Source organism: Meriones unguiculatus, chromosome 7, assembly GCF_030254825.1.
Source record: "Meriones unguiculatus strain TT.TT164.6M chromosome 7, Bangor_MerUng_6.1, whole genome shotgun sequence".
NCBI classification, from domain to species: domain Eukaryota; kingdom Metazoa; phylum Chordata; class Mammalia; order Rodentia; family Muridae; genus Meriones; species Meriones unguiculatus.
In genome coordinates, this window is record NC_083355.1 from 96,114,619 (window position 1) to 96,129,720 (window position 15,102).

General features: G+C 39.3%; 1 protein-coding gene across 50 annotated transcripts in view; it reads left to right on the forward strand.

The window, feature by feature from the left end:
* The window catches only part of Nrxn3 (neurexin 3), a 1,566,538-nt gene that overhangs the window by 1,449,638 nt on the left and 101,798 nt on the right, over positions 1 to 15,102 (forward strand). The gene's annotated exons all lie outside the window — the stretch shown is intronic.

The following is a 15,102-nucleotide window of genomic DNA, read 5'->3' on the forward strand; positions in this document are numbered from 1 at the left end:
CTTTGCTTAGAGCTTGTCCAAAGGCAGTCAACGATAGCCACTTCTATCTAAAAGATACCCAACCTAATAAAGGTTTCTTGGGTCATGAGAAATAATCATTGATTCTAATTTGAGCTGAGGTCCAGGAATTGGTTTTAGTTGTTTGTCTCTGAAAAATGCATCCCATGTGAAAAAAAAATCTCCAAAAAGTAGTTGCCAGTAGCCAAGCTTCAATACAGGTAGTTACATTCTAGCTGTGACAAGACAGTGGGAGGGTGGGATGTTCTTCCTACATTCCTGGTGCCTGTTTGAATGACTGCAGAAATTAGAAACATACCAGTATTGTTATGACAAGCCTTGCCTTTTGAAACCTTCTAATTAAAGCCTTCATGTCTTGAGAGCTGCTATTGTTAGCTAAATGGAGAAATAAGATTCCCCTTGATTTTTCTCATCATCAACCTGGGATGAAAAGGTTGGAGAATTATATACACCCTGTTTGCAGAGTGTCACAGTCACAGAAAGAATTGCTGGATAGGAATTTGATTGACTTGTATACATAATGAAACCTCTTCTTTCGCTCACCCTGTCTGGTTAAGCATCTCCCTCCCTCCCTCTCTCTAGTTTTTCCTCCCTCCCTACTCCCACACCTCCACTGTGTGAAAGAAATACAGAAACAGAGACAGAGAGACACACAGAGACACAAAGAGAACAAGAACTAACAAGACAGAAAAAAGATAGAGAGAAGAGAGGATGCTTGGGTATATTTGCATATTTTTATGGAAAATAACACTTCCTAAGTTTAACATCATACCACATGCTTGGTGGTCTTCTTGAAGCACATCATTTGGAATGGAGTCTTGCCAGAGATTCTGCACAAGCTCCCAGAGCATTTATTCCATGCTGCTCAGTTTATGGGGGCAAGATCTTAGAGATAATCCAAGTTTCTTCATGAGTAGCCACAGCATCTGTTCACGCATCCAATCCAAGTCTTCTCCCCAAACATAGTTCAGGGCTTTTCAAGACAGAAAATCTCGTTCATTAAAAGTAGTAGGTAAGTGAACAAATAGCTTTCCACAGAAGGATTAACAAAGAAAAAAGTGACCCATCAGACAATGCTGTCCCTGGTTCTTGATGCCCCCCTCTTCTTGCCCCTCACTCTGCTGCATACCCTCAAGACAGGTAGGGGGAAAAAAGAGGAAAGAATTTTAGCTTGTTCACAATATTTATCCCCCATTCTCAGAGTTGACCTCCAATGGAAGCAGAAGGACGTGAATGATTTTAATCCACAGTAACAATTAGGAACCGGTCCTGACGGTCTTGAACAGTATAAGTATAAGGAATGACAGATTTTTCTGCTCTGCCTTTCCATACCCTCCTCCCAGATACCGAGAGAGACACATACTCGTGAACCCACAACTCATTCTGTAATGCACAATGAAATTTCACACAGCCTTTATCTTGGAGCTGCTGTTCCAATGATTAATGCCCTAGTGGCTGGGAAACTATGCTGCTGAAGAAAGACAAGGAGAGAGCAAAGCACATGAAATATATCTCCAGGGCCATTTCTCATTATTATTATTATCATTATTAGTAACTTACTACCCTATCTATCCTGTTAGGGAATGTGTGATCTATTGGCAAGGGGGAAGGGATGACATTTGAAAGTGGCTTTCATGAAAGAGAAATGAACAAGGACAAAGAAAATAGTTTTTACTAAACAGAACTGACCTCTAAGGGGTTTTCATTGTTGTTCTCCTTTATTTGATGGTTTATGTCTTTCCTTTAGTATTGCTATTTTTATTTTCAGGTCTGAAATATTAGATGTCAGGATCTGTGTCTATATGTCCTGTTTTTTTTTTTTTTTCTTAGCACCTGTTTACATTCTTGTAATGTTCTTTTGTTTTTGTTCAGGCTCTGCCTGCATGAATCATAGATGTAACCTATAAAATTGTTTTCCATGACCATTTATGCAAAAGACAGGATGAACTAAGTTCATTGCCTTCAACCTCCCTACATAAAATTATTTCTATATCCTGGCTGGGTTCAAGCCTTTAAAATACTTGTGGTGTATGTGTGTCTGTGTATGTGTGTACGTGTGTGCTCAGGAATATATCATATAAAGTATTATCTTATTCCTGGTACTTATTCCAACAAAGAATGATGGTAAATTATTGCTAGCTTTAGCACTGAAATGGACGGCCTGGTGGGGCCTGGTGGGGAAGATGGGCCATAACAGGACAACTATCACAGCATGTGTGTCTACCGATAAATGGCAAATTCATTAGCCTAGGTGGAGAGCACCGTAATCTGATTTAGAAAATGTCGTGCTTCCAAAGTTGAGTTTAGGAGGTTATAAAAGTTATAGCTGAGGTGCCACATGTAGCTTCAATTTTAAATGGAATTTTAATTAAACCTCTGAATAGCATCATTAGTTGAAGGGCTAGTTGAGCCAGGTACTTAAGTGAAATAATAAAAAAAAAAGACAAAATAATTAGTTCCACAAATATGGAGTAGCTCATAAAGTGTCTGACTTTTGAAAACAACAAATAAAATAAAAGCATTCTTTTTCTTAGAGGATTACAAAAACAGCCAGTATTCTTTTTGTTGTTTTTTGTTTCTGTTTTTGTTTTGTTTGGTTTTTAAAAGAGGGTTTTTCTGTGTAGCCTTAGATGTCCTAGAACCAACTCTGTAAACCAGGCTGGTCTGGAACTTAAAGATTTGCCTCCCTCTACCTCCTGAATGCTGGGATTAAAGGTGTTGCCCACCACCACCAGCCAAAATGTGTAGCTGAGGCTGGCCTCAAACTCAGGAATGACCTGGTTAGCCTTCTTCAGCAAATCCTACTGGTTTAATTTTACTTTAAAAACAAAACAAACAAACAAACAAAAAAAAACAGTACATGCACACAGTAAATAGCTCCCACACAGTCCCTGAAATAAAATGAAATGCTATCTGTCCCTTCAGAGGCTCCAAGTGTTGGCTGGCTCATAGGTCTTACCTGAGTCCATCACCAAGAACTGCTCTGACTAAAGAAGTCATTTGCCCAAGCTCAAGTCTCTCCCTTTGGGTGATACATGTTCAAAGTGATGGGTAGTAAACTGGAGATACATAAAGCCTCTGCCTCCATCTCAGCTATGGACCAACCAGGAAGGGCCTCATGCCAAAAATCTCCCTAAAGTCCTCAGGGTCTGTTGGAATCTTTGCTGCAGCCACACATAAATGGACTTCTGCCTTCTACCCTGATGCTAATGGCCCTGCCTCTAAAACTTCTCATATATAAAATACGGACTCAGCACCTCTTCTTTGAAACCCCTACTTAACACAACACCACACAGCCTAAAACATATACACCAGCTGGCCTGCATAGAGCAATAGTCTCCTCCCCAGGCCCCACAAACCAGCTCTGCTCTTAGAGGCCCCTAAATGTTGCAGAGATTTCCTCTTCATAATGCACCATCTTTCTAACCCTTAACTTTCTCAACATAATAACTACATGTGACTGCAGAAAAATGACTGAAATTTGTCTCTTTCTCCTGCCCACCACACACCCTTCCCCATTTTTCAATTTCCCGGTAAAGCTCTATCACATTATTTGGTGAAATGAGTATTCAGCGTTTACACTGATATGACTTTGTAATATCATTTACTGAGAACAATGGAAGATCACTTGTGAACTGATTCATTTTACAAATATTTACACAGTGTGCAGAAGGCATCGGTTCCTATTCTACAAGCTGAGGTGGCTGCTGTGAAGAAAATGGAATAAATGCTTGGCCCTGGCTAACATTCTAATGTTATGATTGTCTTTCTTTTCTTCTGAAGCTCTTTGTTAATGAGCACCTTTATTATCTCATTAGCCTCTCTCTCTCACACCACCTCTCAGTGTCACAGCTAACACACATATAAAAGTCTTTTCAAAGAGAACACAAGGAGGCCTATCATTTCCATTGTTTCCTGGCTGATACCCTGTCGGTGTCTTTTCTCCTGGATTCTGGGTCCCCTCTACCTCACAGCTGCTGTTCTGTCCTCTCTTACAATTCATGCTGGCAAGTTCCCAGGCCCTCATTTAGTTTGGTGACTATGGAGCTTTCCATTTCTTAGTTATTTTCCCCCATCCTTTTTTTTTTTTTTTTTTTTTTTTTTTTTTTTTTCAAGACAGGACTTCTCTGTGTAGTCTTAGCTGCTCTGAACTCTCTTTGTAGGTCAGGCTGGCTGGCCTCAAACTCACAGAGATCCACCTGCATCTGCCTCCCTGAGAGCTAGGATTACAGGCATGGACCACCATGCCCTGCTAGTTATTCTCCCTTTTGAGGATTGGCATTGTCCCCTGATTTCCTGAGAACTGCTAAGTGAAACCAACAAGACATTGCCTATTTGATGTGGGTTCTAGTCCACTCTCATCATTTGTTGATAGTTTTCCTGGCGGGAACTTAGGGGTTGCAAATAATCGACTTGAAAGCAATTGTCCAATTTCTTCAGGCACACCATAGTGTAATTGTTAACAGTTTTCTGTCTGATTCCTTGAATGTGTTTTATTTTGCTTTCTCTCTGAAATCTCAGCTCCTAATCAGTGAACTTCAAGTTAATCTCTGCAACCCATATCGTGAGAACCATGTGCTATTGTTCGCTTAAACCCAATGCGCTTGTGTAGTTCTAGGTTCTTGCCTTTTATCAGGACTGTGCTGACATCTTGAGTTTTGTTCAGCTAAGCTATTATTAAATGCATAACACACACATGCATTCTCACACACACATACACACACACCAAATATAACTATAGAAAAATGATGAAGTTTTGAGTTTAACAATCCAATGCAACAAAGCCCTAAGGTCTGTGTGTATGCTTGTGTGTGTGTGTGTGTGTGTGTAATGTTCATTAAAATCTGCCATCAATGTACAATTCTACTAAGAATTATTTCTTCTTTTCCTCCTCCTCCTCCTATCCTCCCCCCCCTTCTCCACTTCCCTCTCTCCCTATCTCTTAACTGTGTGCATTGCTTCTGTGCATACATAAGTCGATGTAAATGGAGGTCAGAGGACAATTTCAGGCATCAGTCCTTCAGGCTTCCCTACTACCTTGTTGGGGATATGGTCTCTCTTGTTCAAGACTGCATATTCCAAGCAAGTGTATTCCTTTTTAAAATACCAGTACCATGACAGATTCTGTTTCATTGCTTTCTATTTCTCTGTAATTATTACTATATATCCGGCTGAACACCACATGACAAAAACAAGTTGTTGTGGTATTCCCCTTGCGGTATTCCTGTTTCTCTCTCTCATTTTCTACTGGGGCTACCCTGGGATTATAGAAATTTACATTACTGTGTCTGGCTTTTATGTGAGTTCTGGAGATCCAAGCTCATGTTACTTGGTTTGTAAACCATCTCTCCAAATCTCCAGTTCTTTTGTTTTTAATTAATATTGATAACACTTTCTTCTTTTTCTTTTGTTTTTACTATAACGTGTATGTATTTCTTAACAACTTCACAGATACCATTGTAACTTCTCAGTTACCACGTGTGTAAGAACTTTAAACTTTTTGCATCCAGAAATGAGCATAAGTTGACTCTCCCACCTCTCAACAGATGCTTGTATTTTCTAGAATACCAAGGGTTAGATTTGCAGCTTTGGAGTTTTATGCAATCAGTCAGTTTGTGTGTCTCTGGGCTCCCTCATAAATTGTTTGGTAACAGTCTGTTCATTTGGCTCTTAGCTTCCTCACTGTAATGTTTCTGAATTTGCTTTTCATTAGATACTTGATAAGTGCTGGATAAGAGCAATTGCTTCTATGTTTCTTCCCTTAAAGAGGAATAACATATTAGAAGAAACAAACATGCATTCTTACAACCTGTCCCCAAATTAATGTATATAGATTAGATGGTGGAAAGAGGGTGTGGTCAGGCAATTGTACCAAGAATAAGCCAAAGTTTATATCCATCAAAGCAGACAGGAGTGGACACTAATGTGAAAAAATTATGAATGTTAAGGAACAGGGAAACCTGAGTAGAGGTGATGAGGATCTCCCCAAGCCTGCTTCTACAGGGAATCATTTCTATCAAACATTTCTAACCAGAAAGCAAAAGATTGCTGGAGGCTCTGCAGTAAAACCAAAATATTTGAAGAAGAAAGTGGGTAAATAGCAAAATTCACTTTCAAAACCATACTAAAAACACCATATCGGTGTACAGAAAGCACCTATAAAAATTTTCTTTTTGACTTCAGTAGCCAAAGGGAAATTCATATTTTTTACTTTGAGGGATGCAGGGTGAATGCCTTGACAACTTGTTTTTGTCATGTGGTGTTCAGCTAGATGTATGGTAATAATTATAGAGAAATAGATGGCAATGGAACAGAACCCATCATGGTATTAGTTTTTTAAAAAGGAAATTAAAGTCTATCTCTTTATCATCTATCATCTATCTATCTATCTATCTATCTATCTATCTAATCTCTCTCTCTCTCTCTCTCTCTCTCTCTCTCTCTCTCTCTCTCTACCTAGCTATCTTCTATGTCCATATCTATGTCTCTGTTTTTTAAGAGCTGTATTTCTCTGTTTAGCTGCTCATATGAGTAGGCATCTACTCCACTTTTGACTGCTATAAAACATTTCCCTCATGTCAGCATCCTTTTAAAATTCAAGACACCTTTTCCTTTGCAATATACAATAAAAGGAGATTTTGTTGGACAATAACAGAGATGATTTTGTCATGTTTGGCTCTGTGAAAATCATATCATATCCTTAAAAACCTGGTGATTGTGGACAAGGATATGATTCAATAATTGTATAAGACTTGAGACTGATCTCCCAGCCTTTCCTCTAGCTCCATGAAAACACCAGGTGGTGGGTATGAGAATTTTTCTTACATAGACTTCTGAGAGTCAGATAAACTTATATTTTGAATCGTGCCTATAAAATAGGCAGCACTTGAGAAAGTGATCTATGGAGCCATTTTAAAACAGTGCCTAATATGAATTCAAGACAGTGCTGGGAATCATGTAGAGAGTACTGAATCATGAAGACTGGTCACTGTTGCCTACTACACGCTGTTTCAAAGGATCTAGATGGAGATGAGAGGGCAAATCAGTCAGGTGTATGCTGCCTGTCTCATGAGGTTTCTTATAATGTGGGACAAGGTCTATATAAGATAATTTTACAAAAACTTGTCCCAGCTGAGCAGTGGTAGTGCACAGCTTTAATCCCAGCACTGTGGGAGGCAGAGGCAGGTGGATCTTTGTGAGTCCTAGAGTTCCAGGACAGTCAAGGTTACACAAAGAAATCCTATCTCAGAGAACAAAAAGCCAAAACAATTACTTAATCACAATCAAGACAACTCGGACAAAGAAGGACAAGTACCTAGGAAAGTAGAAAGGAACTTTAGTTTCCTGATTGGGAAAGAGTTTTCTAAGGAAAGCAATGTAGGAGCGACTCTGCTCAAAGTGAATTGAATCAGGGCACAAAGTGTTCTACCACCAACAGCAGCTCATGTCAAGGCCCTGCTGTATAGATAGAGCTGCTCATTGCTCTTCTGTCTTCAGTCCACACGCAGTAGCTCTTGTGTCAGGAAATATATCAGGCTGACCATAAATGATCAAGGTCATGTTTGAACATAAGGGGTATATTGTTTTGAATAGGAATGGCTGTCATAGACCCATACAATTGGGTGTTTGATCATTAGGAAGTGCTGCTACTTAACAGGGATTGGGAAGAGTGGCCTTGTTGGAGTAGGTGTGGCCTTATTGGAGGAAATGTGTCACTGGGGGTGGTCTTTGGGGTTTCAAATGCTCAAGCCAGGACCAGTGTCTCTTTCTTCCTATTTCCTGAGGACCTGGATATAGAACTCTAAGCTACTTCCCCAGCACCAAGTCTGCCTGTGTTCTGACATGCTCCCCACCATGCTGATAATGGAGCAAACCTCAGAAGCACTAAGCAAGCTCCAATTATATAAAAGGTGCCATGATCATGGTGTTTCTTCATAGCAAATGCAATTAGAATGGCAATGTCTTTGTTATAACAAAGATCAGTAGGATCGGTTTGTTGGAAGTTTCCATAGCTACATTACAGGTATTATGGACTATATGCTCTTCTGAGTTTGGCCTCGCAATCATTGCCTTCATGATGTGCCAAAGACGCAGATTTCCTTTGTGAAAATCAGGGGCACAAATCATTTAAGGCAATTCCACACATACACAGGCATGCAAGTATTATCATAGGGTACATTCACTGCCATTTTTCATAACAAACACTGTCAAATGTTTACTTTGATAAGAGGGACCACATATAGTGAACAGATTCTGTAATTGTCATGAGTGTCATGCCAGTAATATTTGACACGTTATGTGTTAAATATTAAGAAACATTTTTTTTTATGCTTTGGCTTATATCCACTTGTGCCTCAGTAGAACTCTAGTAGCCAAAAATTGGCCCTTTGAAGACTTCCTGTTCCCTCTGTTTTCTCATGCATAGCTTTGGTCTTTCTACCCTCCTAGTAGAAACTGTAAAGTTCATTGGAAAATTTCCTGCAGTCTAATTAGCCTCTCTATTTAATTTTATAATAAGAACTCTGAACCAGAAGCTGGAGATAATGTACCCAATTCAATTCATAGATGTCAATTTCTTTTTAATTGTAATTCTTTTCTCTGGTTCTTCCCACTCTTGCTGCCCGAGCACAGCTGAAGCTTGGGTGATTATGAGATTTTTCATGCCTACGCTGCTAATTATGCCTCCTGCTTTAGGGTTAAATTCATTTCTTATCATGGTTGTTATTATTAGTAATAATAATAGGTCTCTCATCCAAGCTTGGTTGAGTAGTAGTTTTTATAGTTACTGCCTCCAGCCTAGCTTATTTCTATTCTTTACACAGATGGTTTCAAATTCCTTTGTTAATAGCTGGAAGCCTCCATTTTTTTTCTTGCACTTAAATATTACTCTTGGATCATTTTGATGCGAAACCTATCTAGCAGATTCTTCGTAGTATTGGAGATGGATTGTACCTCTAGGTAGAGGTCATCATGCCATTGATGTTAAAGAAGTCCTCTCTTGATCATGGCGCTGTTGCTTAGAAAAAATATTTGAGGTCTCTCGTGGCCCCTATCACTTCTTTGGAAGGGTCTGGGTTCTCAAAAGAACACAGAGCTTTTACTTTTATGTTGACTACAAACAAACAAAACAACTCTTATTTTGAATTCCCACTTGCAACCATCATTTGTAAACAGCACTGGAGTTCAAACAACATAAACTCGGAACTGGCTTCTAGGCAACATGTTAATTCTTTCAAACTTCATCTCAATTTTAAATCTCATCAGGTCTTATTTGTTGAAAATTGCACTTCCAACAAGATTATCCAGGCAGTTTCAGAAAAAGGAAATCTTTTTCTGAAGTGTTTACTCCTCTGATTACACTTTCTAAACAATTTGTACATATATTATGGAAAAATTCACAGCAAGTGATTGCAACCTGTGGAAGACTCGCATAGGTAAGGCTGCACAAGTTCCCATTTCTTTTGCTTTATATCCTTGCCTAACAATATTTCTCACAAACACCTACCATTCTGGATCTAGCATGCTATAATTTTGAACATACTGTTTTATACTTGGGCATATACAACATTCATGACAGCTTATACTCTCATGTATACAATGAGAACAATAGGCCACTGATTCCATTCTACTTTTGAGGAGAAAATAAGTGAGTTCTTGTGTTTCAAATACCTAGAATAGTACCTGAAACATAATAAGCACTCACTAAAGGATAGCTATTAATTATTGTTTCTGTTATTCCTTTACCAACCCTGTCTGCCTGGAAAAATAATTCTCTATTCAGACTCAGTTATGATACAATCTTCTTGGTGAGTTATCCACCCTTTCTCCTGCTCTATCTTATTCTATCTTATTCTGCAAGGCTCAATGCTGCTAATGCCCTTATCACAGTATGACAGCAAGGGGTTTGTTGTTACAAAGATCTGTTCAACCTTCATGTTGGTATAGCTTCATATTTTTCAGACGAGGTACACTTCAGTGTGGAATGTAAAGACCTTACCCATATTTTAAAGCAATACGTGGCCTGGTTTACAATCTATCGACTGGAGAACCCATCTATGCTACTCTGCAAGTCCAACTTCAAACAGAGTATTGCTCCATTTCTCCATTCTTCTTTACCATGGAGCCATTTCAAGAAGATGTGAATGTTTCATAGTTAAGTTATCTAAGCTAGTGACAATTAAGTCATTACTTAATAAAATCAATATTTTAATCAACATGCTAAAAAATGTAAAGAAAGAAAATAAAGACCTAAGGTGATATTTGTACTCGCTCTCACTCTCTGAATGTGTGTGTGATAGAAAATTGCTGCTTTTTATAGACTAAGGGTATAATGCTAATATAAATAAATGATGAAAGTAGAAAAGTTTTGGTAATATTAAAGTACATAAAAATGAATAGTACTGTAGGGAGTGTTTTTGAGGACTTATTTTGGAAAAAGCATAGAGACAGAGACAGACTAAGAGTTAAAATAGCTAGTGAGTTTTGTTCTGTGCCTCTCAACAACCTATTCTAGTGGAAGTTATAAAAAGTGCTATTTATCTCTATATGTGTTCTGTACCAATATGATCTATCTTTCTAATTACAGAGTCAATTATTTTAAAGAGCTGCAAATAAGCCCTATAAGAATGTCATAAGTGTGTTCCATTTAGAAGCATCTTGCAGATAAATTTTATTTTTATTTTTCCTATATCTTCCTGAAGCCTTAAAGTATAATTCAGTAACAAAAAAAATTATACTACCCAACTAATTTGAGAAACAGATCATTACTGTCTCATAGTGTATTAATCATGCTTACTGCTCCTTCTCTTCCATCATTATGCATTGGGCTAGAAAAAGTGAGTAGTGTCAAGGTGTCTTCGAAAAAAATATAACATTGGATTCAGGCAGGCTTTTCAAGAGATGTGTTATTTTCAAGTAAAAAAACATCCCAAGTACTAAAATAGGCTTGAAAATGGTGATGGTACATGATGTATAAGTAGAATTATTAATAAGTACATGGTATCTTCTGCTTCCACAGACATTTTCAGAATGTAGACAGTTTGGAGTTAGGCCAAGGAAAAGCTAAAAGAATGAAAGGGAATGAAAGGAATGACTAAGGTAGAAAGATTAAAGTTGTTAAATGTTTATATAGCTTGGCTAAATGAAAGGGACTGGCCACAAGCAGAGTAGGGGATTACTTAAGTAACAGGATGAAATAAATGGAAGAAAAATTGTAAGCTTAGTATCTGGACTTCTTCACTTGACTGTGAGACTGAAGAGAGAAAAACTAGAGCTGTTCCTGAACACTCTGCTTAGATGGAAGCAAGAGGGAGCGGAGCCATTTGGAGTGAAGTCTCTGCCAGTGGCTTCAGTTTCACCTGTTCTGCTCCACCTTATCTGCAATCCTGCTCTCTCTCTCTCTCAAGTTGTGCTTGGTAAATGGAGCTTATCACTACCTTTCTCTAAGCAACTTGTTTTCAAGAAGCAGGTACATTCACTGTTAATCCCTAAGATTTAACACATTAAACAGCCTCCTTAGAGGGAGACATGTGTTCCCTTCAGTGAGAAGCAATGGTCTTTGGAGTCAAGCACCAAACATCCTATTGCTAAACCTGTTCTGTAAAGTGGGTATTTTTATCCTTCATTTGTTCAATCATTTATTAGTTCATTTGTTCATTAATTAATTAATTAAGTAATTAATCTACTCAAGACCAGTTTTTACTATATAGCCCTAAATATAGTCTCTATTTTCCCCACTGTTCTCAAACTGTAATTTTCCTGTTGGGATTACAGGTGAGGTCAGTATTTATGTGTGCCTCACCTGCGCCATCTCAACATCTGCTATAAATATTTATTTGATTGCTACTAAATGCCCTCCCTCCCACTTACAACTGTTGACATCGTCGTTTGCTCTAGAAATTTCATGAATTATTTCCCAAAGTCTATTCCTGCCTACTCGCAGTCATTGTAAAGCAGAGTAACTTTGTAATCCACCTCTGAGCAAGCCGTCTCTGACCTAAAATTGTCAAAGGATTGCTGTCCCTTGGTTGACAATGGGATGGATTCTAATCTCCTTAAATGGTATACTTCTTGTCATCATGCTTATTTTTTTAAGTTGTCCTCATACCACCCACCCCTGTGCTTCGTGCCACTGTCATGTTAATTTGCTTCTGTCTTGCAAAATAAACTTTCTTCATTTACTCCTTGCACATACATGCTGGACCTCCTGCTGAAAAACACTCTCCACTCCGCCTCCCACTGTGTCTGTCTTCTGCTTACCGGAGACTCTTGTAGACCACAGAGCTGGCTGATCTCATGTGGGGTCCCATTGCCACTCCCACGCATTTCCATATGAAATGAAGCTTGGCACTATCCCACTATCAATTTTACTATGTTGTAATTGTCTTTTTACATCTGCCTTTTCTAATTGACTTTAGGTTTTATTTGAGCAGATACTTAGGTTAGCTCACACCACTCAGCAAGCCTTCAATCCGTTTTGCCTCTGTTTATGTTTCATAGTAAGTGATCAATGAGCAGCAGCATGTATGGAGGGTAACAAGATATGTGAATTATAAAACCATCAACTAATGGAGTTATTATTTGCTCAAACTTTGAAACCAAGATATATATTTGCTTGTCTTCAGTGATGGCAGTATTGGACGGGCTCCACTCGGCTCTATATGTATATGTTCATACATAAACATGTTGTATAACACATGAGTTGCTCACATTGGGAAGATACTGCAATGTAAGGGAGGTAGCAAGAGTATAGGTAATCTGGGATTTATGTAAACATCCACCACAGAGAGAAATAAGTGAACACAGGAGCCTTGAAATACAACTTATTCTGCCTATGTGTACATATGATTTTATTATCAAACCTGGAAGTGTTGTGACTTCAGAACCCTTGAATGAAGAAAGAGAGTTGGGATAAAGTAGTGAAGAAGGAGAAAAGGGGTTATGGCAATGTGATAGATAGGAAACAAACTTTCTGTGCTCCATTCTCTTCTTTGGGGACCCGTGTTTAGCCCAGATACTCAACCTTGGGACTCATGCCCTGCCCCACTTGTGTAAAGTTTGTCCTAACTGTTGGTTGCCTGGGTGACATTGTAAATGATCAATTGCTGATGTCACAAGCAGACGAAGATTCATGAAATGCAAGTCCACTTCATTAATAACCTGAGCAGGGATTTTGTTGCTCCTTCCTCCTTCCTTTTCTCTTTGCCAGGTCTCCATTCTCACTCCTTTGTGTATGTATGTGCAAAGGAAACAAATGAAATTTCAGACCTAGCAATGAATTGCTACACAGAAGTACACCCCAGGGTCTTCTGTATGCCTTTTCAGCTGTATGATAAATTACCATCTTTAGAATTGTTACCTTTCCCAGAAGTGCTTACTCATTTTCATCCCCTCACTGACATCTGAAGACCTCTCAGAGAGCCAAGCTCCTTTCTCCCTCTCAGGAATTCATTTCAAGCCAAGAAGCTGGCAGATGAGAGGGTTGATTCCACTCCAGGTTCGAACTCTTGGAATCATGAATGCCCAAGTCATGCTTTCTCAGTTGATTGTTGATAGACTAACTCATTTCTCTTTTCCTTTGACACCACGTTAAAGTTGCTCTGAAGTTTATTCCAAACTAGGTCTCCCAGGCTCACAGAACGTGGAATACATTTTCAGCAAAGCATGCAGCACATGCACAATGGGCATGGTGTGTGTGTGTGTGTGTGTGTGTGTGTGTGTTTGTGTGTGTGTGTATAATATATTCAGTGGCTGTCAACGAGGATGATTTCCTGAGAGGAGACATTTGACAAATTCAGACATTGCTTTGGTGCCACAGAAGGAGGAAGAAGAGTTATGCGACAGTTCCTGGTGTGGAGGGAGTGGAGGACACAGATGCTGCTGTTGTCCACAGTGCATACGATACTGATATCTGTAAATCTCAGGATCCTTCAGTGTGCTGTGGAGACTCTTAAAATGTTAGAGCCACGACTTCTGTTCTCCGAGCACTGGGGCAGAACACCCTAACATTAATTTTCATGATCTCACTATAGGATCGAGATCAGGGTATGGCATATGGCATTTGAGCAAAGCTGCCTGGTAAGAAAACAGTGACATGAGTATGTCCTTGAGGGACAGGCTGGAGAAACGTAGCCTATTAACAGTACTAGAGCAACACTCACATGCAAGTCCCGAGAGGCAGCAAATATGATGAAATTCTTCATTGTATTTGGAGGCTGGAAAAGTCTAAGGAGAATTAAGAAAGAAAAGAACTTTACCCTGTGTGCTATCATGGGGTGACAAAATCAGGAAGACAGGATGTGGGATCAATCAGGATGTGTATGGCTAAAGTAAGGAGAATAGACGCGGTTAGGCAGAAGTGAAATCCTATCACTTGTACTTACAGCTAGATGGTCTAGAATCTCCAACTAAAAGCCAGGCATAACAATTCCAGAACTGTTTGGAAGATCAAAGAAGAATCATCAGCCTGGTGTAAAGGTTGTGCCAGACTGTTACTTAGAAACAAAAGTTTTGGGTGGTCTGGAAAGATGGACAGCAATCATGTATGAACCAAGAAGTTTGGATTCCCGAGAAAACACTATATGACACATCAGAGGGTTTCCATTTGCAGCAGGAGGTAAGAGAAAAGTGGCAAGCAAACTTGGAACCCCCAGGTCTGGTGCCTTGTGTCAAAACAACAGAGGTGAGATTTTAAACAGCCTGAGCCAGGAATTCCTAGGGGAAAACATGGCAGTGTTCCCGATCTCTTCCTCACTCACGGCCCCTCCCTAAGTCTTTCTTGCTTTAGAACCATCTTCATTCAGCTAGTAGATAGAGTATAATATTAAGGAGGGGGGAGAAAGCTGTCAGATTGCACCCTAGGACCAGGAACATGGATTGTCCCTATCCAGCAGCTAGTTCAGTAACACTAGGCAAATATCATACAGATTGGGCTGAGCTAGTCATGTTTGGCCCTAATCACATCCACTGATTCCTCCACTGGCCTCCAGTGAAAGGAGGAGGCTTAGAGATGCAGTGGCATATACTGAGCGTGCCTTGTAAGTCCAGCAGAAATGATTAAACAAGCACTGTCAGCAAACTCGTGCT